Here is a 23703-nt window from a genome sequence, read left to right as displayed (position 1 = left end):
ATACTCATTGTTATTATACAGGATTTATATAGCATCAACAGTTGCAGCTTAACAAAAAATAAATAAATGGAGACAGTACAGTTACAATCCAATTCAAGACCAAAGGGTTAGGAAGGTCCTGTTCATGAGAGCCTACAATCTAATATCAAGTTCCCTCAAATATTGTAATTCATGCACATATCAATGTAATCAGAAGTACAGCATATTACAGGTGTTGCACCTTCCTAGTTAGTGTAGGTTGTTAGGCAAATTTAGTTTAGCTCCTCTGTAGTCAGTGGAGCAAGTCTTGATTGCTCTAGTCTGCTCAGTGTCTCACAGGCTGCTGATCTGATTGTTTTCCCCTATATTCTACAGGATTCTAGAATTATAGTGCGAGGAAGAACAAAGGAGGCAGCCTGAGTATTTAGGATGATCCAGCCAATCCCAGGGACGTGTGCCCAGTATATGGTTGGAGAGCCCAAAAATAGGCTGGGGCCTGGGACAGAGGAGGGAGGTTCCTGTGTCTAGTTTTCCCAGATTGGACCCCTGTGAATGGGTTCTGCCCCTGTGGCAGGTAGCTGGAGGTGCTGTTCAGGAGTCATCGAGGTCCCAGCTGGAGCCTAAGCTGGGGGCCCTATTTGCAATGTCAGGTATATTTCTCTTTTGGGTCTGGAGAGCTCACCGAAGAATACTCAGTGGAAGTTGGGGGAAGAGTGTCCATTGGTCCTGTGGTATTGTGAGTCTGTGTCTCCCTCAATGAAGAGGGTCCGACGGATATGGGAAGGAGGAAACCGATGATCCTGTGAGTAGATGACCTAAGTGCTAGGGATCAGTTACTATGTGTAGCTATCATTTCTGTGGAAGAAGTCATAGTCACCTATCACCTGGCAGTGGAGATATTGTGGGACTTTATAAACCACCACAATGGATTTGAAATGAAACAAACAAGATGTGCTTTAACTGCAGACTGTCAGCTTTAATTTGAGGGTATTTACATCCAAATCAGGTGAACGGTGTAGGAATTACAACAGTTTGCATATGTGCCTCCCACTTGTTAAGGGACCAAAAGTAATGGGACAGAATAATAATCATAAATCAAACTTTCACTTTTTAATACTTGGTTGCAAATTCTTTGCAGTCAATTACAGCCTGAAGTCTGGAACGCATAGACATCACCAGACGCTGGGTTTCATCCCTGGTGATGCTCTGCCAGGCCTCTACTGCAACTGTCTTCAGTTCCTGCTTGTTCTTGGGGCATTTTCCCTTCAGTTTTGTCTTCAGCAAGTGAAATGCATGCTCAATCGGATTCAGGTCAGGTGAATGACTTGGCCATTGCAGAACATTCCACTTCTTTCCCTTAAAAAACTCTTTGGTTGCTTTTGCAGTCTGCTTTGGGTCATTGTCCGTCTGCACTGTGAAGCGTCCAATGAGTTGTGAAGCATTTGGCTGAATATGAGCAGATAATATTGTCCGAAACACTTCAGAATTCATCCGGCTGCTTTTGTCAGCAGTCACATCATCAATAAATACAAGAGAAGCAGTTCCATTGGCAGCCATACATGCCCACGCCATGACACTACCACCACCATGCTTCACTGATGAGGTGGTATGCTTAGGACCATGAGCATTTCCTTCTCCATACTCTTCTCTTCCTATCACTCTGGTACAAGTTGATCTCGGTCTCATCTGTCCATAGGATGTTGTTCCAGAACTGTGAAGGCTTTTTTACATGTCGTTTGGAAAACTCTAATCTGGCCTTCCTGTTTTTGAGGCTCACCAATGGTTTACATCTTGTGGTGAACCCTCTGTATTCACTCTGGTGAAGTCTTCTCTTGATTGGTGACTTTGACACACATACACCTACCTCCTGGAGAGTGTTCTTGATCTGGCCAACTTTTGTGAAGGGTGTTTTCTTCACCAGGGAAAGAATTCTTCGGTCATCCACCACAGTTGTTTTCTGTGGTCTTCCGGGTCTTTTGGTGTTGCTGAGCTCACCGGTGCGTTCCTTCTTTTTAAGAATGTTCCAAACAGTTGTTTTGGCCACGCCTAATGTTTTTTCTATCTCTCTGATGGGTTTGTTTTGTTTTTTCAGCCTAATGATGGCTTGCTTCACTGATAGTGACAGCTCTTTGGATCTCATCTTGAGAGTTGACAGCAACAGATTCCAAATGCAAATAGCACACTTGAAATTAACTCTGGACCTTTTATCTGCTCATTGTAATTGGAATAATGAGGGAATAACACACACCTGGCCATGGAACAGCTGAGAAGCCAACTGTCCCATTACTTTTGGTCCCTTAACAAGTGGGAGGCACATATGCAAACTGTTGTAATTCCTACACCGTTCACCTGATTTGGATGTAAATACCCTCAAATTAAAGCTGACAGTCTGCAGTTAAAGCACATCTTGTTTGTTTCATTTCAAATCCATTGTGGTGGTTTATAGAGCCAAAACTGTTAGAATTGTGTCCATGTCCCAATATTTATGGACCTGACTGTATATCCCCTACACTGATCCAAGCTGGACCAATGCAACTATGTAAAAATATCCATTACCTAAACTTCTAGCTTCCACAGTGATCTCACAGATATGGCACATACATACCTATTGGTTCAAGCTGCATCAATGTAAAAATTGCCATACCTAAACTTCACATTTAAAGTTCAACTCCACGATAACATAAAATTATTCCTTGCAGTGGGGCTAAGCCCACACTACAAATGTTTGTGGACTGGGCCTACCATACCCTGCACAAGGGGGTACGTTTCTATTGTGTGTGCACTCACCAATGCTCAATTCCAGGAGGGGCTGCGTTCATATAGAGAAAACTTTGGCAGTACCCTGACTTACACTGTGTACAGCTGTTTGACTTACAGAGTTCCTCTGTGTGGCATTCTGTCGCGTGTTACTACACACTTTCCTCAATGTATGTTGCATTTAAGAGGGACACTACTGAACCCGTGCCCTCTCCACCCTTCCAGCATACCTCTGTCACCTCACTCCCAGTGACAGAATAGGGTCCCGCAATGCACACAGCACAGACCTCATGCGTGCACTTAGTTAACTCCTACTGCTCTTCCGTATGATGCGGCTAGGCTGTAGGCCCTCTGTACTGCGGGTTCAGTCCGAAAACTTTGGGAAACAGACCATTAGGGAAGAAGCCAGAGCACCGACCCCCCCGCTACCAGAGGACCTGTTGCTAGATACCACACTGGCTGCTGAACACTCTCCACCAGTTTTCCGTTACCTGTGGCAACTTCTTTCTTCCTCTTCATCTTCTGCCAAGTTAACCCTTTGTAGTGGCCTAGCTTCTGCCACCCATATGTGTTTCACAGGTCCAGTTTCTGCATATGCCAGAAACCACCATTCACCCCTTTACGTAACATCAGTTTAATGAAATTTAATGGAACCTCTGTGGCAGTACAAGTGCAATGCAGTTCAAACCCTAACTGACTATGCTCTGGCTGCCCAGGTGGTACCTGAAAAGGTGTAAGGCCATACATGGTGCCATCCAATCCCTTGAGCAGGCTCTCCCAGGCGAGCCTTCCTCCTATTTATACATGAACCAGGAAGGAAGGCAGGACCCAGAAAGCCCAGGAATCCTGCATCCCGAAGCTTAACCCCTTCTTAACCTTGAGCAGACTATCTAGTTGGTAACACAACATGCCTACAGGTTAATTGCTCGCTTTGCCTAGGATAAGAAATGCTTTACTTACCTGATCCTCTGGTTCCCCGGCAGATGGCACTCCCCCATGCTCTAGAGGTGGACTGTCCCTCATTGTCAACACATCCACTGTAGGGCTGTGGACCCTGAACTTGTCTTGATGACATCAACACCTTAGACTGCTGGAGCATGGGGGAAATGATGCTGTGGGGACTGATCTAGCTGTGGGCAGGAGCAGAGAATTGGGTAAATAAATATTCTTTAATTTTTCCCCTATACTTAAATGAGCAATTAGCCCTTCCAGTGGCATCACAGCCCCACTGCAAGGGAGAATTTTTTAGCTGCCTGAAGTTTGGCTTCAAGTATTTTTGTATATAAACAACAAAAAGGCTACTTCTTACACAGCATGTAGCAATACGCTTTCTTCATCATCTTTAATGAGAGGAATCCAGAGTACTCTAAGTTCACAGATAATTAACATATCAATGTTCCGCAGATATAAGCAGCCTAGACAAAGCCTGTCAAAAAGTAAAAAAACAATCTCCCAATAAAATTGTAGCTAAAGATAATTGTACAGCAAAAATGAGAAATATAGTATTGTATCAACTCCTAATGTGTCAAAATTTTCCTCAGAGTCTGTCATGGCTCTTCTCTCATTTTAATTAATCCAGGAAAGAGAAACTAATAAACACCCCAAAAATGGTCCTGGGATTTCAAAAGAAGTTATTTGAAAACGAGTTCAGATACAGCTTAATTATAAGAGGCGAATCGACTTTTTTTTTTTTTCAGTTACACCACAGTAAGCATGATATAATGGTTGTATTGTACCTTGAAACACACACATCTCATTCCATTGTTCTACAAGAGGCTGAGAACAAATCCCCTCTAAGACTTTCAGTACAGCTCTGGCTGTGGCAGGCTCCACGGTTACAGCTTCACCTTGCGTCCCTGAGCTTCCTGTCAGAAGGCCTTTTATGCTTCTGTAATTGCTTGATTCTGAAACCACAGAAAGTCTGTGATATCTTGTGCCAATTACAAGCACTAGCACCTAATACATGCAGACCTCTCGTCCTTGCACAATCACTGGTTTTCCTATCTCAGAAGACAACAGAGAATGAGGAGACAGCAGAAAAAAGAAATCACCAAAGAGGAAAAAGAAAACATTTTTTCTGATATTACAAGACTGAAATGTAAGTTTTTTCCTTCTCTTGGTTTAGGTTAACAATAGGTAGATGGGACTGGTTTAAAAATGGTGTGTTTTGAAAACAAAAAGATTGTAAATGATGGTTTCTCCAGGTATGGCTGAAGTTCTACTGAACTGATATACAACCTCTTTTTCTACACTTGACATTTAATATCTATCTTTTTTTGTAACACTTCTGGTCCACTTGTGCCATTCTAGTGGCTGGCAGTGGAAATTTAATGTCCAATGACTGGAGGGAAGTTATTTCAAACTCCTACCAAGTACCCAGGGCCTTAGGCCTATAATGATAGTCACTAGCGATGAGCTTGGGCATGATCCCAACTCATCTCTATTTGAACATCAAAACTGCACTTTTTTTACTCCAATCAGCTGCAGATGGGATCATCACATGTAAACATGGTGTGGAATGTTGGTGACATCAGTGCCCTTATTTGAATACATGCCCATATTCATTCAATGTCACTGACTGATTGGCATGGAAAAAGTGTGATTTTTATGTTTGGTTACATGAGCTCAGAGAACATTCCTCTGTATTAGCCACCACTAAAATGTCAGCCATTGCCCATCAATGGTGGCAGAATGCTCCTCCACAGCAGTGGCCTTCAACAGACAGTTTATGTGGAAATATGCACTGTAAAGCTGACATCAGCTTCTGACTGACAGGTAACTACTGGCATTTCAAGCATATCTAAACCCAAAACTGCTATACAGTATATTGAATATAACTGGTCATTAGATATAGCAGTTGCATTAAAATTAAGATTGCAGCACTATAATTAAAACTGTCCAAAAATATACAGTATATCTTTCATTAAATGGCCGATAAATATCCTAACCAAAGATCCAGGAGATCAACCAATAGATATGAAGGTACACTGGTGCACTAAGGAATATGATTGTGGAATAAGCACCAATCATCATCAGATACTGAGGGTGAAAAATCAACAGATAGCAGGTAGCTATCACATTTGTATCCATAAAGAAATAGTAAAACTCCAGTGTAGTCAGACCATCCATGGCTCCCCAATCACTGAAGATGGTAGACAACCACTCACATAGCAGCAAAATAAAATTAGCTGGCTCAAACTTACAGTGGAATCTTTCAGTATCTGACAACATGTGGTGTCAGTCTGCTAGCTTTACCCAGCGCATTTCATCCTAAGAGATGCCCTAAGAGGCCCATAGACCCCAGTGAATTGACCCCTATCTAGGTGAGGTTCTACTATCTGATGAGTTTATACCCTTAGTGTCTGGTGGTGGTTGGTGTTTACCCATACTCAGATACTTCAGCACACAGATGTACCAACATGCTGATCGATCTGGTGGATCTTTGGATAGGTTATTTATCAGGCATTTAACAAGTGATATATGTTTTTGGAGTAGGACACTTTTACTTATAGTGCTGCAATCTTATTTTTGGTTTCACTAAAGGTTTTTATATACAGTTGTGTTCAAAATAATAGCAGTGTGTTGAAAAAAGTGAATTAAGCTCAAAATCCTTCTAATAGCTTTTATTTCCATACACACAAATGCTTTGGGAACACTACACATTCTATTCCAAATCAAAACATGAAGAAAAATATATCAAATTTGTGTTGTTCCTCTAAAAAAAATTGAAGTAAAGTGAATATTAAACTGTTCAAAAAAATAGCTGTGTTTGTATTCTTCTTTATAAACTCAAACATTCACTATATAAACTGAAAAATGTTTGAAGATTTTGCTTTCCTTTAACTAGCTGCCGACCACAGATAGCCGAATGACGGCTGCACTGCGGCCGGCCAGTTCTGAGTGGACGTCATATGACGTCCTCCCAGAACGCGCTCTCCTGCGCGCCCCAGGGGGCGCGCACCCGGCGATCTCCGTGATCACTGTGTCCTACGGACACAGCTGATCACGTGATGTGGTAAAAGGCCAATCACAGCGGCCTTTTACCACGTGATCAGCGGTGTCCAATGACACGCTGATCACAGGGAAATGCTAGTGCCGGTTCTCGGCTGCACTTTCCTCACGCTGTCAGATCGTGAGGAAAGTACTGCCGAGGACCGGCAGTTGTCAGAGCGGGGATCGGCACCGATCATCAGGGCACTGATGATCAGTCCCCTGATGATCGGTGCCCAGCAGTGCCACCCACAAGCTCCGCCCACCTGTGCCCAGCAGTGCGCCCACTAGCTCCACCCACCTGTGCCCAGCAGTGCACCCACCTGTGCCACTCTGCAGTGCCACCTACCTGTGCCCAGAAATGCCACCTACCTGTGTCCAGCAGTGCCACCCACCTGTGCCCACCAGTGCCACCCACCTGTGCTGCCCACCAGTGCCACCCACCAGTGCAGCCCAGCAGTGCTGCCAGTCAGTGCCACCAGTCAGTGCCCAGGGGTTGTGCCAGTCAGTGCCACCAGTCAGTGCCCAGCAGTGATGCCAGTCAGTGCCGTCTATCAGTACCCATCATCAGTGTCGCCTATCAGTGCTGCATATTAGTGCCGCCTATCCGTGACACCTCATTAGTACTGCCTATCAGTGCCCTTTAGTGCTGCCTATCAGTGCCCATCAGTGCCGCCTATCAGTGCCCATCAGTGCCGCCTATCAGTGCCCATCAGTGCTGCCTCATCAACGCACATCAGTGAAGGAGAAAAAATACCTGTTTGAAAATTTTATAATAGAAACAAAGAAACTTTTTTTTTTTTTTTCAAATTTTTTGCACTTGTTTTATTTATAGCGCAAAAAGTAAAGCACCCAGTGGTGATTAAATACCACCAAAAGAAAGCTTGATTTGTGAGAAAAAAATGATCAAAATTTCATATGGGTACAATGTTGCATGACCACGCAATTGTCAATCAAAGTGCGGCAGCGCTGAAAGCTGAAAAGTGGCCTGGTAAATAAGGGGGTATAAGTGCCTGGTAGGCAAGTGGTTAAATCACTTCATTAATATTTAGTTGTATAAGCACTGTTTCTGAGAACTGCTGTACATCTGTGTTGCATGGCGTCAACCAACTTCTAGCACCTGTGAACAGGTATTCCAGCCCAGGATGATTGGACTACATTCCACAGTTCTTCTCTATTTCTTGGTTTTGCCTCAGAAATTGCATTTTTGATGTCACCCCACAAGTTTTCTATTGGATTAACATCCGGGGATTGGGCTGACCACTCTATAACGTCAATCTTGTTGGTCTGGAACCAAGATGTTGCACGTTTACTGGTGTGTTTGGGGTCGTTGTCTTGTTGGAACACCCATTTCAAGGGCATTTCCTCTTCAGCATAAGGCAGCATGACCTCTTCAAGTATTCTGATGTATTCAAACTGATCCATGATCCCTGGTATGCAATAAATAGGCCCAACACCGTAGTATGAGAAATATCCCCATATCATGATGCTTGCACCACCATGCTTCACTGTCTTCACAGTGTACTGTGGCTTGAATTCAGTGTTTGGGGGTCGTCTGACAAACTGTCTCCGGCCACTAGACCCAAAAAGAACAATCTTACTTTCATCAGTCTACAAAATGTTGTGCCATTTCTCTTTAGGCCAGTCAATATGCTCTTTGGCAAATTGTAACCTCTTCAGCACGTCTTTTTTTCAACAGTGGGACTTTTTTGGGGTGGCTTTTTGCAGATAGCTTGGCTTCACATAGGCGTCTTCTAATTGTAACAGTACTCACAGGGAACTTTAGCCCTTCTTTGATCTTCCTGGAGCTGATTGTTGGCTGAGTCCTTGCCATTTTGGCTATTCTTCTATCCATTCGAATGGTAGTTTTTCACTTTCTTCCACGTCGTTCAGGTTTTGGTTGCCATTTTAAAGCATTTGCGATCATTTTAGCTGAGCAGCCTATCATTTTCTGCACTGCTTTATATGTTTTCCCCTCTCCAATCAACTTTTTAATCAAGGTACGCTGTTCTTCTGAACAATGTCTGGAACGACCCATTTTCCTCAGAATTTCAGAGAGAAATGCACTGTAACCAGCATGTACAACATTTGCTGCCTTCCTTCCTTAAATAAGGGCAATAATTGCCACCTGTTTTTCAAAGAATGAATGACCTCACTAATAGAACTCCACACTGCTATTATTTTGAACATGTCCCTTTCAATTAGTGATTCAATTACACAGAATCAGCAGCATGAATGTCATGACTGTTGGGTCTGTTGGATTTCTATTACTCTACTACAGCTGCTAGTAAATTATTTGCCATGTAGAAATATAATTTCTACCAAAAACAGTGATTGATCAGGTTAGTGATGTCTGACTGCTATTATTTTGAACACAACTGTATATAATTATTATTGCTAGCTGCTTTATTGTATTAGCAAAGTCTATTTATTTATTTATTTTCATTTTAGTGGTTGATTTGTAGATCCCTGCTTTTGGGCTAAATTTATATTTGGCTCTACTGTAGTCAGTGGAGAAATGACAATGAGAGTAAGACCTGAGTTTGCATTCTTAATATTTCTTGCTAAGAAATTTGTCCTCCACATTTTGGAGTATCCTGCACCTTGATCCCTCTCCTGTTCAAGTTTTTTGCAAATAAAATCCACAAAAAGACATCCTCTGCTGAGCCTGAGTTGTCAGTGTGAGTGGAACTGTGTCTGCGGCAGGCAGCCTCTATACTAACAAGGAGATCTGGGCATACTCTCAGCGGCCTTTTCAGAAGAAAGTGCTACACACTAATTATCTTTTTTTTGAGGCTTTTCCTCTATTTTCACTTGGTAATCCTGCTGGAGAGAGCCAATGTTTACGTTAGGGATGGGGCTTGGGTTTGAAGCTTTGTTTGAAGTTTTGTGGTACTCCATATTTATGGCCAAAAATTTGCACCTGAACCTATAATGCATTGCATAGCCTTTGTCCCTTGTCAGATGAGTCCCCGAGAACCAATAATCTGAAAAAATGGACAGGCTGTCAGCCCTCTCACTATAAAAAGGTAGGAATGAACAGAATATCAACATTTGCCAGACATAGACTTCAACTGGGTTCATGGAAAAGTTCAGATTGTGAGGATATCTTTCACAAAACTGGCTGTGCATCAAACCTGGGAAAAATTTGCTGATCTCTATTTGTTACCCAGGCTCAACGTCAAACATGTCTGCTTTTCCAATTTCCTATACATGAGGGTGGGTGGATTAGTAGTACCCTTGTTTGTGCTTTCAGTTCAACTCACAGTAAATGAGAAGGACACTGCAATTCAGGCAGGACAAAGAGGTACTTTTTATACTCGCTACAAAGGTTTTTGGTCTGGAAAATGAAAATGAATGCAGAAAGCACATCTAAGAACTGGTAAGCTGCAACATAATACATTTTTGTTCTTGAGTTTAGATATCTTTTAAAAGGATTGGAGAACTAGGGCCATGTAACACTAATGATCTTGTTGATGACAATCACTTGCGGCCATCTCTCTCCCTCCCTGGTTGAAAATGAAGAATTTCACTTGACAGCAAGTGAGCAGTGACAGAGCAACACCTCGCTGTTGTAGATAGCAAAGAAGTGACTCCGTAGAAGAAGCTGAGTGACCTCAATGCTGCCAAGCAACTTATAGTAATCCTAACAGCAGTACACAGCACTGTATAACTGTGAAGAAGAGGTGGCAGATAAGAACTATTATCTAAGTGCATGTGTATGATTTGCACAGTTAGGCTCTCAGCAGAATAGAAACTCTGCAGAATTATAGCAGCTCTTTGACAACATCACAGTTCCTTGGCAAGATGGCAACACTGGGTCTCAGCAATATGTACGTGTCAGCCTACAATCTTTCAATAGTATTTCAGCACAGTGGCTTAGTGTTTAGCACCTCCACCTTCCAGTCATGAGGTCCTGTTTTAAATGCCAACCATGACACTATCTGCATGAAGATTGTATGTTCTACCTGTGCTTGCGTGGGTTTCCTCACACACACCAAAGACAAGCTGAAAAGTTAATTGGTTCCTGTCTATATTGTCCTTAGTGTATGCATGTGAGATAAGGACCTTAGATTTTAAGTTGCTTAAAGACAGGGACAGATATGAACACTAGCTATACACACGAGCTAGCCATACATGGGTCAAAATTTGGCCAGTTCAGCATGGATCAGCCAAATTTCGATCCATTTATGGGCAGAGAGGTTGTACAGAAATTGATGGACTTCTGTAGAACTGCCCTGTTGAAAAATTTCCACTTGATTAGCACCACCAGCTATAGCGGGCAGCACTGGTCAGTGTATTCTGACAGCAAGGAGGATTTCCCCATCTACCTTGAATGTGTGGATGAGGGAACTGAGTCATTTTTTTTACTTTTAACTGGCTGCTTGAACAAAAAAAAAAAAAGAATCATCAATAGGCTGCCTTGGGTTGAATTGAATCACCATAAATGGTATATTATTTACCAACTGTAAAATAAAAACAGACAAGTCAAAAACCTATATAAATAGTACACGATTGGTGCTGGAAACACTATAATCTGATTGCCAGCTAGAGTTTGCCATATCTGCATAATGTAGCTGACAAGACTATAGTTGGTCTTAGATGAGTCAGTTTTTTCATTTAACCACGTGTTGAATAAAAAAATTGGCCCAATTCCCCCATTCACACATTCAAGGTGAATGGGAGAAGCCTCCCCACTGTGTCTTTGTATTTTGACAGCAGAGAGACTTCCTGTCAAGCGTCTGTGCTAGTCAGCCCTTGTAGGTCGCCAACTCGTGGTTCCCCAGGAAGTGGAGTCTAAGCCCCCCCCAGCCTGCTTCTTTACCAGAGCTCCTGATGGTAGGGACGGTCTAGCAGCAAGCTGAAACCAGGTCGGAGCCCTCAGGTACACCCAGGTAAGGATGAGGAGATCACTTGCGTGTGCAGGGTACAAGCAGCAGGAGACGAGGAAAAACAGGAGACAAGTCGAGGTCAGGACGGGCAGCAAACAATCACAGATGGTAAACAAAGCTGGCGTCGGTACATGGGTAGTCAAGCACAGGATACACAAGTCACATGCAAACATAAGTTCAGAGAACTGTGAAGTTGCTCAGCCAATGTGGCCTTCAATGATCATGTCTTATATAGGCAAGGAAACTAGGAGGCGAGCCAGGAAGTGATGGAGGGGAAGGAAATAAAAGCTCACAGAATAGCAGGCAACGCCCAAAGTTGAGCACAGCTGACTACACATGTGAAGGGAATCAGACTAGGAAAAGCACTGCAGCAAGGAGGTAAGAAAACACAAGCGGGAGCCTGCAAGTTAACTTGTGACACTTCCCCACTGTCAGAATAAACAGATCAGTGCTGCAGTCTAAAGCGAGCCACTAAAATCCAAATTGGCAGTTGAACGTAAGTTGATCTACCAATGTTCAACCACAGTGTCCATACATTTGGCTGGTCCCTGCTAAACTAGACGAATTTTGATCCATGTCTGGCCAGCTTATCAGGAGAGAAGGTATATAAAGGCAAACGCTATTTGACTTATTTTGTTTTGTTTGATCGTGTGAACATTATATTTCACTCTGGGAAAATGTAGTCTCAGGATCAAATAAGGAAATAAAATTATCAAAGCAAAAAATATTTTAATACATTTAAAAGAATTAGATGAACATATTAGAAAAGCTAAAATTAATTTTAAATCATGCTATATATAGCCACCAGGACTCAGGACTTGCCAACTCATTCTTTAATTACAGACACACATGAAAAGCTCAGGTTCTAAGGCTGATTAAATGAAGGTGAAAGAATAATTGAATCCAATTAGCCTATTCAAGTTCCTTATGAGAGAGGTCACTGCTATGGAACTAGAATGGGGTCTGGGGGCAGATTCTATTTAAAGCTCAACTCTGGGCACATAAAAAAATACCTTTGTAGTAGCCCCCCCTCCCCCCCCGGGCAAAGTCTGCACTGCAAGGGTAAACACTCCTAGCTTAGGGCTGCTGAGATAAGGAAAGATACTTACTTTATTCTGCAACTGAACAGGGTCTTTCCAGCTGTGCAACCAGTTATCTGCAGCCTTCTCTCAGTCATTCACTGCTCACTGTCAGGGCAGGGCTGTAGCACGGACAGGTAGGCCTAGTGGCAGGGTAACGCACTGACTGACGACAACCACCACCAACAGACTGAAGTCTCTCAGGGTGCGGAGTCTAAGTCCCAGGCTGCCCTTCACCAGGGCCCCTGATGGTGGGGATGGACTTGACGCAGCCAGGAACCAGGTCGCGGCCCCCGAGACACCCCGGCTGTGGTAATGGCCGCCGCCAATGGCGTGTAACTGGTAAGAATGACAATAGCGTAGTTAGGCAGGCCGGGTCGACAACAATGGGACAAAACGGTACAGAACAGTAGACAGAGAATCACAGGTCACAGGCCGGGTTCAGCAACGGAAGGTCAGATCGAAGGAAAACACAGAGAATGGTCTAGTCACAAGCCGAGTCAGATACCAGAAGAGTCACGAGAGTATACACAGAGCTGTAGCAAGACAAAGACACAAGACACAAGTGCAAAGAGCATGTGCGGATCACAGGCTTATATGTACTCAGCCACACCCCTCTGGGGGATGGACCTCAGAGACCTGAAGGCATAAAAGATTCCCACCATGCTCAGCAGAAATCCAAGATGAATGCCAGCACATGGAGTAACATAACCTCTGGGAAAAGGTAGGACCTTGACACTCACCTATTCATGTACAATGCAGAGTTGATAGCCCTACATTGTACATAATAATTTCAAGGGACTACAGGCTTTGGATCCTCTCACCTGCCACTATGACACTACAGGACACAGCAGCTGGCTGAAGAACCACAGTGCTAATATCTCCATAAGGAAGTAGAGTTTTGGCTCATTTGACGGACAGGTAAATTAAATCTGAACACTAGACACAAATAAAACACACAAATAATGCAGCTTTGTAATCATTATTACATAATTAAAGTCCTACTCTGGGCAAAAAATTATCCTTCTTCCACTACCCTCTAAGCCATTGTGCATTTTGTCTTTTGTTCTTAACTTGTAGACTTACCCAAGTCCCTCACCTAGGCCATTTTCAGGTGCAGAGACTGCTAATCCATCATTGCAGAGGTAACTGAGCTGTGCAATCCCAGACAGTCCTCTTTGCACTGACATCACTTCTCTTCTTGATCCTGAGAGCACCCCCAGCACAGGACAGTCACATCATGTAGGCAGAAGGACCCTGCCTAATGTGAACCAGGAAGGAGAGAAGATTTGTGCCTTGAGCGCTACATGACCGTGGTTTAGGTAGGCAAAAAGGGCATTTATATTCGTTTTTTTATTCTTGCCAGCCAGTTAGAGGAAGGTGGAGGGAGGAAAAGGAGACGGTTCACGTTTTGTACAGAGCTGGGCTTTACAAGTATTTTTGTTTTTAACTACTTGCCCTCCTAAGGATTTACCCCCCTTAATGACCAGGCCTCTTTTTGCTACTCGGCGCTGCACTAATTCAACTGATAATTGCGCGGTCATGCAATGCTGCTTCCAAACGAAATTTACGTCCTTTTTTTCACACAAATAGAGCTTTCTTTCAGTGGTATTTGATCACCTGTGCGCTTTTTATTTTTCACGCTATAAACAAAAAAAGACCAACAATTTTGAAGAAAACAATATTTTTTACTTTCAGCTATAACAAATATATAGTAAACTCAAAGTTAGTTATAAATTTAGGCCAAAATGTATTCTGCTACATGTCTTTGGTAAAAAAAATCCCAATAAGTGTATATTGATTTCTTTGTGTGAAAGTTATAGCGTCTACAAACTATTTATAGATACTGCAATTTACGCCATTTTTTTGCTATACAGCGCTGCGCTAGTTTAACGGACAATTGCGCGGTCATGCAATATGGTACATAAATGAAATTTACATCCTTTTTTTCCCCACAAGTTGAGCTTTTGGTGGTATTTGATCGCCTTTGCATTTAATTTCTGCCAAAATGCATTCTGCGACATGTCTTTGCTACAAAAAACCCCAATACGTATAAATTAATTGGTTTACGTGAAAGTTATAGCGTTTACAAATGGCGGGAAGGATACTGGGATTTTTAATTTTTTTTTTTATACTAATAATGGCGACTTATGGCAGCGATCAGCGACTTATGGCGGCGATCAGCGACTTATGGCGGTGATCAGTGACTTATGGCGGCGATCAGCGACTTATGGCTGGACTGCAGGACTGCGGCGGACATTCTGACACTGGGGGGGAACTGACTTGGGGTCACTGACATCCCCAGTGACACCAATACAGTGATCAGTGCAAAAAAAAAAAAACACTGACACTGTACTAATGGCACTGGGGAAGAAGGGGTTAACTTTATTATTCAGTGAAAGGGTTAACTGTGTGAGGGGAGTGTTTTACTAGGGGGCGGGGGTGTGTACTGCAGGGAACACCGCTGATCGGGACAGATAAACTCTTCTGTCCCGATCAGCATGTCAGGAGCTGTCAGGGAACTGACAGAAAGCACAGCTACTGCAGCTGTGCTCTCTGTCACTGATTGCCGCTAATCGCCGGGACATAGCCGGTAACGACCAGCTGTGACCCGGCGACAGACATCCGCGGCCGTGATCGGCGGGACAGGTAGGGCGGCGGTGCGCCTCTTACCTGTTTTAAAAACGTGGTTTTGCCTAGCCCTGCCGCCGTATTTTTACAGTGGCTGGGCGGCATGTGGTTAATGCAATAGGTGTGAATGTCTGAAACTACCTGGTATCAGCATCTTTCAGTTGCTGTACAAAAGGGCTGGAGTACGAGAGGAAGCAGCACAAGGAACCAATTAGTTCAAGAGCAGAAAGACGCATGACAGGAAGAGAAAGGAGATTGAGAGAGGGCTGAACTTATCACTGTGCTGCTGCTCTTTTCATTGTCCAGTCACAGGATGGGAGGTTCAGGACTACCTGGGCTCAGAGGAAGAGGGTTGAATGATGCTGGCCAGCAGCAGAAAAAAAAAGTACTGAGGGGGAAATCCCTAGATTGAAGGTAAATATTGCAGCAAAACTAGTTTTGCTACTTTATCATTTAAAGAAATATTCATTTTCATCTTGTCATTTTTGGTTGGATTTCTGCATTAAAGTGGTTGTAAACCTCAGACATGAAATATAAACAAGGCATATCCCTCTAGAGCAGGGACGGACTGACCATTTGGAAACTCAGCACTGCCCGAGGGACCAGGGTCAGTAGGGGGCCCCATGAGATGCCCCTGGTACCTTTTTCATAGGCTTTTTTGAGTTTGGGCAAGGACACAGGGGCCCCATGATCCCCTATTGCCCGGGGGCCCCATGAGTTGTTAGACCTCCCCTGCTCTAGAGTATGTACTTGTCTCAATCCAGAGCACTGAATGTTATTATTGTCTGCTGACCCGCTCCTCTGCTATCTACTTAAGTCACTTCTGACAAGTTTTCCTGACACCTAGAGAAAAATGTTGATAGTGGAGGGACCTCCAGCAGATTGACAGCCTCAGATCTGTTTCTGTGAGCTGTGTGAAGAGGTGTGTGTCCCTTCCCTCCAATCAGCTATCAGAGCTCTCCTCAAAGAGCTATGCAGAATGTAACATCAGCTCTCTGTCCCTTTCTTCTGACAGCTTAGGCAAACTTTAAAAATTCTGAACTTTGAACTGATGTAGAGAAAAGAACACTGCAGATAAACAGGTACAACTTATATGTAGGAGGATTTGTTTAATCTGTGTGCATAACCTGAGTTACTTCATTAGGTATATTTAAGGGTTTTAAGCCACTGTAAGCCCACTTTACAGGCTTGCTAGCTTTTAACAGGGCTGCTTTAAGGCAACACACTACATATAAAAATTATGAAAAGGGGGTTACATCTACTTTACATTTCAAGCATCCCTATCATTGTCCTTAGGTTTGCTGCAGTGAGCCTTTCTTCTTTGGTGAGGTGATTGACAAGCATACTGCATGTCTGGAGGGATGCCAAGAGGCAGACTTTCTCTTTTTAAAATACCTGGAGCGACTGTGCCATTACAGTAGGCAGAACCTCACTGCTTCGGTTAGTCTAAGGTAGTTCCAGTATGTACTGCCAAAGATTGAGATAACGGAAGCAGGTAACAATCTGTAATGAGGTTTGCAAAAATAATTTTCAATGTATTTAATTGGTCTAGAGAGATTTCTTATTTTTTCAACTGAAGCAGAGTTTAATTTTACAAGTGACAGGTTGTGTTTTAGCTTATGTCCTTGAGAGTATGCAGAAATATTTGTTCTGCTTCAGATGTAGAGGTTACTGTACTAGTCAAATTTCAAAGCACCATTCAAATGACTAAGTGAGTGCAGACTAGGACATTCTAAATATCCTAATAAATAGGAATCAATACAACCGCAAGGATCTCATGGAGAAAGTTGCTACCTAAGGTATTGGAGTTTGGTGAGAAACCCATCAAAGCGCAATTAGCTGTTAAATCACTTTCATGCTGATCTGCATAAACTGCAACAGTAACAATAAATCAGGATTATATTAAAGTGCTCGGTTTTTAGTACCAGTGATGTGCTTAAAAGTGAATAATTACCTTTATTTATGGTTGGTTCCCTCTCTTTTCCCCTTGCTGAGATCAGGCTCTAGTCCCCATGCCTGAGCTAAGCAGGCAACTAGTATGCAATACTACTTTTTGATATAATTTTCCTCTTTTTAGTGAGCGATCCCTACTATAGCTATCATTGCTGCAGGTAGAATTCAGACTATAAGCTTCTGTGCTCAAGATTAAAGTAAACCTGACCTGACCTAAAATACTGTATTTCTAAAAAAGACCACACGTCAAAGCCAACTGGATCATAGGCATAGATTGTACACAGAGCCTCAACTACTGTCTAAGCCAAGATTAAAGCTGATCTCCAGCCTAACTTTCAGTCTTGCACAGCTGTACAGGTTCCTCTCCTATACTGAAATTGCTTAGTCTGATTTCACTGCACACTGTGATGTTCTCACAGGGTGCACTAGGAGCTCCAGGAAATCAGAAAGAGCCCACTCCATTTTCTTGCTGGAGGACATCCAGCATCATCTAGTGCTGTCCTCTCCAGTCTTACAGTTCTTGGTCTTCCCCTTTCATATATTGGATTTCAATTCTTTCAACCATGGATGCTCAGCATCAGGTGTGCAACATACACCTATTGAGACATTTTGATATTTCCATAATTCCTCCCAAAAGCTAGCCCATTACTTTTAGTTGGGTTTGAGGACTCTTGAGAGGTGTACTGAGGCAGGGTGCGGTGATATTTTCAAGAAGCTATAAAATGGCCCCTACCTTAAAAGTCAATATTGATGTCACTAGGTCTAAAAGAAGGTATGTAATGAAATACATACAGAACATTTTTATGCTAATTTTAGCTTGTTGATGAGAGGGGGGAAGGAGGAAACAGGGAAAGCGAAATATAAGCAGAGTAAACTTCAGCTAAAACAGACCTTTCATGAAAGAGAAAGGTACCCCTTACTTATAGTCATCTCCACCCCCAAGTACAAATGACTTTAAAAATGTATTCAAAAATAAAGTTTATGCAAATGTTTAAAAATTCCAGCTTCTACTTGTCATAGACGATGTTACTATACCTCTTAAAGGCTAAGTTCACACTTGGAACATGTTACACATTCTACCCGTATTTACCTCTGGTTCACATATCCGCGTTCCAGCGGTCCGAGTTTTGCGTGGGCACGAGAGCCCATTCACTTGAATGGACTCCCGTGCCCCAGGACACGCAGGGAAGAAGTCCCTGCACTTCTTCTGAAAACGCAGCCCGCACGGGAACCTCGGTTCCCAGTATGGTTGTGATTTCCAGTTGCGGGAGGCGTGCCATTAGAATTAATGGCACCTGCCCACGGGTCCACATTCCTCTGTGTGGGTGGTGCGGCTGCACGGATTTTTGTACGGATCCACAGTGGCACCACCCGCACATATGTAAACCTAGCCTAAGTATGGAAAATGTATCATGTTCCAGCTCCTGCCTCCTCTACCCCCTTATCCCCCCTCTCTGTGACAGCAGGCGGGGGGACCTTCTCCCCATACCCGCAGTCAAAATTTAAAAACAGTATGGATGTGGGGGCTCCTCCCACACTGCCATGTCATTCATTCACAGTTTCCTGTGAATGAATGCCTACAGGAACTGTCAGTCATTGCGGCTGATGGCTTGCAGCTCTCAATGAGCGCTCTAGTAGTCCATAGATTCTTCCAGTCATTCAGTAACTGCCTGCCTGTACAAGGCTATCCTGCATTGCTGTGAAGCTCCATTCATTTTCCTGATCGGTGCTGTGGTCCAAGAGCATGTCCTAATACAAAATTCATGAGGAGTATGAAGGGTAACTGGTGTTTCTACTAACACAATATAGGAATGGCATTTCACATACAGTATGTGCCCTAATGTGAGATATAATGTATTAGCCTGAGCTATTTATAAGCGTATCAATTATCTTTTCTATTTCTATACATTGCCTATACAGTGAGGAAGGCCATTTACAGCTGAATTTTTTTCCTAAAACATACAGGTGAAACTCAAAAAATTAGAATATCGTGCAAAAGTTAATTTATTTCAGTAATGCAACTTAAAAGGTGAAACTAATATATAAGATAGACTCATTACATGCAAAGCAAGATAGTTCAAGCCGTGATTTGTCATAATTGTGATGATTATGGCTTACAGCTCATGAAAACCCCAAATCCACAATCTCAGAAAATTAGAATATTGTGAAAAGGTGCAATATTCTAGGCTCAAAGTGTCCCACTCTAATCAGCTAATTAAGCCATAACACCTGCAAAGGATTCCTGAGCCTTTAAATGGTCTCTCAGTCTGGTTCATTAGGAATCACAATCATGGGAAAGACTGCTGACCTAACAGTTGTGCAGAAAACGGAGGGAAAGCTTCAAAAGGTAATTACAAAAGAAGTTGGATGTTCCCAAAGTGCTGTATCAAAGCACAGTAATAGAAAGTTATGTGGAAGGGAAAAGTGTGGAAGAAAAAGGTGCACAAGCAGCATGGATGACCGCAGCCTGGAGAGGATTGTCAGGAAAAGGCCATTCAAAAGTGTTGGGGACTTTCACAAGGAGTGGACTGAGGCTGGAGTCAGTGCATCAAGAGCCACCACACACAGACGGATTCTGGACATGGGCTTCAAATGTCCTATTCGTCTTTTCAAGCCCCTCCTGAACAACAAACAATGTCAGAAGCGTCTTACCTGGGCTAAAGAAAAGCAGACCTGGTCAGTTGCTCAGTGATCCAAAGTCCTCTTTTCTGATGAGAGCAACTTTTACATCTCATTTGGAAACCAAGCACCCAGAGTATGGAGGAAGAATGGAGAGGCACACTCTACAAGATGCTTGAAGTCCAGTGTGAAGTTTCCACAGTCTGTGTTGATTTGGGGAACCATGTCATCTGCTGGTGTTGGGCAACTGTGCTTCATTAAGTCCAGGGTCAACGCAGCCGTCTACCAGGAGATTTTGGAGCACTTCATGCTTCCTTCCGCAGACGAGCTTTATGGGATGCTGACTTCATTTTCCAGCAGGACTTGGCACCTGCCCACACTGCCAAAAGCACCAAAACCTGGTTCAATGACCGTGGGATTACTATGCTTGATTGGCCAGCAAACTCGCCTGACCTGAACCCCATAGAGAATCTATGGGGCACTGGCAAGAGAAAGATGAGAGACATGAGACCGAACAATGCAGAAGAGCTGAAGGCCGCTATTGAAGCATCCTGGTCTTCCATAACACCTCAGCAGTCCCACAGGCTGATAGTGTCAGGGACCGCGGCTCCATGGTCCGCGATCGCGGCTCCGTCCCTCGCGCATGCGCAGTGGCGGCAGATCGCGCCGGGACACAGGCACTAGGTCCCGGCGAGCCGCGGCTGACAGGATGCCGCGGGCGCGCCTCAGGCGTCCAATGACAGCCGGGGGCGCGTCCTAGCCGGCCAATGACAGTGCAGGGCGCACTATTTAAAGATGCCCTGCACTGTCACAGATTGCCGCAAGGTCTTCCTGTGATCCTGAGTTCCTGCACCTATCTTGTGACCCTGATTGACCCTGACTATTCTGCCTGCTCCTGCGTTTGACCCGGATTGTCCTGACTACTCTGCCTGCTCCTGCGTTTGACCCGGATTGTCCTGACTATTCTGCCTGCTCCTGCGTTTGACCCGGATTGCCCTGACCATTCTACGGATTGACTTCCCTGCTGACCCTGCGTGTGACCCGACTACTCTCGCCTACCGATTCTGTACCCCGCTTACCCTCACGGGCCCACGATCCGTTACTACCCTGCTGGGGCCGCCATCCTCTTCATATCTGGCTCTCCCGGTACCTGTCCCCAAAGGTCTCCTCAGCCACTGGCGGGCCTGCTCGGAGGTCGTGACCTGGCCCGGGACTGTTTCAAGTCCATCCCCACCATCAGGGGCTCTGGTGAAAGCACAGCCCGGGCTTAGACCCCACGCTCTGAGTAGGTCTGTCAGTTGGCAGCCTGAGGCACCACCTGGCGGATCATAACAGTACCTTGCGGCCATGACAGAGTCAGGAAGTGGACCGGCGTCCCTAGAGGATATTTGTCAGCACCTGGCCACCTTGACCCAGGCTTTTCAGAACTTCCACAGTCGCTGCGCCCGACTGGAGGACCGCATGGAGTCATTAGCCCCCCTGACTCCCCCTGCTCAGAGTCCTCCACCTGCAGGACCTCCCGCTAACCCGGTATCCGGAGCGGTTGCCACATCCCTAGCTCCTGAACCCCGCGTTCCTCTGCCGGAACGATTCCGTGGTGACCGGAGCCGCTTCCGTGCCTTCCGGAACGCCTGCACCCTATACTTTGACTTACAACCCCGCACGTTCACCACTGAGACCGTCAAGGTGGGGTTTATAGTCTCCCTCCTTCAGGATGAGCCCCAGGATTGGGCTCACCGTCTGATGGAGAAGCACGACCCCCATCTTGACTCCGTGACCGAGTTCTTTCGGGCCATGGCCGTCTTGTATGACAACCCTCAGCGAGCTGCTTCCGCAGAAGCGACTCTATACTCCCTGCGGCAGGGCCGCCGGACAGCCGAAGAATACGCGTCCGATTTTAGGCGTTGCATGGGCGACACCAGATGGAACGATGCGGCCTTATGTCACCAGTTCCGCATCGGGCTGTCTGAGCCTCTCAAGGACGAACTAGCGCGAGTAGGCCTACCTGACTCCCTGGAAAAACTGATTGAGTTGGCCATTCAAATTGACCGTAGACTAAGGGAACGTCGGCTGGAAAGGAGCAGTCAGGGTCAAAGGGTGGCATGGATTCCTTCCAGAGATACAGCTCCAACCCCAGGGAACCATCCGCGAAGCACGGAAACAGGGGACAACCCGGAACCCATGCAGCTGGGATTGGCCCGTTCTCACTTATCGGTCGAGGAACGTCAAAGGAGACTATCACAGAACCTATGTCTGTACTGCGGGGAAGCCGGTCATCAGGTGCGCTCCTGTCCTGCTAAAATGAGTAAGTCCACGCCCGTTTCTTTTACTCTACCCGCAGGAAGGGATGATCAGTCGAGTTACCTGGCCATTCCTGTGTCTTTACAGCTCCCCAGAGGAACATTGTCGGTGACCGCAATCGTTGATTCAGGAGCCTGTAGTTGCTTCATCGATCTGACTTTTTCCCACCGGCAAAAAATCCCTCTCCAGACCAAAGAAAGGGGGTTCAACATCTTCTTGGCAGATGGGTCCCGTATAAAATCAGGAGTGGTGGACCAGGAGACACCACCCATTTTCACCACAATGGCAGACCATCACCAGGAGTTCCTCCGTTTGGATGCCATCGCATCCCCCCTTTTTCCAGTCATTCTGGGCCTCCCTTGGCTGAGGGCCCATAACCCCCAGATTGACTGGTAAGAGGGAACAGTTCAATTTTGCTCACCCTATTGTTTGAGTCACTGCCACGTCACAGGATCCGTGGTTCCCCGGTTCCTCCTGTGCTTGGATGGTGACACTGATCTATCCCAGGTTATTCCCCCGGCCTACCATGACTTCTTAGACGTCTTTAGTAAGCGAGGAGCTGACGTTCTCCCTCCGCACCGTTCCTACGACTGCCCCATAGACCTCCTACCCGGATCTGAAATCTCATTCGGCCGTATCTTTCCCTTGTCCAAAGCAGAATCAGGAGTACTGAGGGAATACATTGATGAGAACCTTCGGAAGGGATTTATTCGTCCATCCACATCCCCAGCTGGGGCTGGGTTATTCTTCGTAGAGAAGAAGGACAAATCTTTACGGCCCTGCATAGACTACCGTGACCTGAACAAAATAACGGTAAAGAATCGTTATCCTTTACCCCTAGTCCCCGAGCTCCTCCAGAGATTGAGATCGGCAACGATATTCACTAAATTAGACCTGCGGGGGGCCTATAACCTTGTCCGTATCAGGGAGGGGGATGAGTGGAAGACGGCGTTCCGTACGAGATTCGGTCACTACGAGTACTTGGTGATGCCGTTCGGGCTCTGTAATGCACCGGCGACCTTTCAGCACTTTATCAACGATGTTTTTCGTGACCTTCTTGATATTTTTGTGGTGGTTTATTTGGATGACATCTTAATTTTTTCCCCTTCACTGGAGGTTCATCGGGGTCACGTCATACGGGTATTAGAACGGTTGCGTCAACACGGGCTATACGCAAAGGCAGAAAAGTGCTGTTTCGAACAGCACGAAACCACATTCTTGGGACTGGTTCTCTCTTCCGCGGGGGTCGCGATGGATCCCCAGAAAGTCACGGCGATCTTAGATTGGCCAATACCCGCCGACAAAAAGGGGGTACAGCGTTTCATCGGTTTTTCCAACTTTTACAGGAAGTTTATTAGGAACTTCTCCGGTCTGGTCTCCCCAATCACGCAACTGACGAAACAAGGGGTCCGCTTTAAGTGGACTCCCGAAGCGCAGACAGCCTTCGAAAAGCTCAAAGAATTGTTCACCTCTGCTCCCATTCTCTGCCATCCAGATGCTTC

General features: G+C 44.9%; 1 protein-coding gene across 1 annotated transcript in view; it reads right to left on the bottom strand.

The window, feature by feature from the left end:
- Positions 1–23703, bottom strand: part of SEC16B (SEC16 homolog B, endoplasmic reticulum export factor) — a 312561-nt gene that overhangs the window by 93272 nt on the left and 195586 nt on the right. The window lies entirely within an intron of this gene.

The sequence above is a fragment of the Staurois parvus genome, unplaced genomic scaffold, assembly GCF_062004578.1.
Source record: "Staurois parvus isolate SC_StPar_1 unplaced genomic scaffold, SC_StPar_1.0 ptg000166l, whole genome shotgun sequence".
Lineage (NCBI taxonomy): Eukaryota > Metazoa > Chordata > Amphibia > Anura > Ranidae > Staurois > Staurois parvus.
This window is presented reverse-complemented; position numbering and strand designations above follow the sequence as displayed.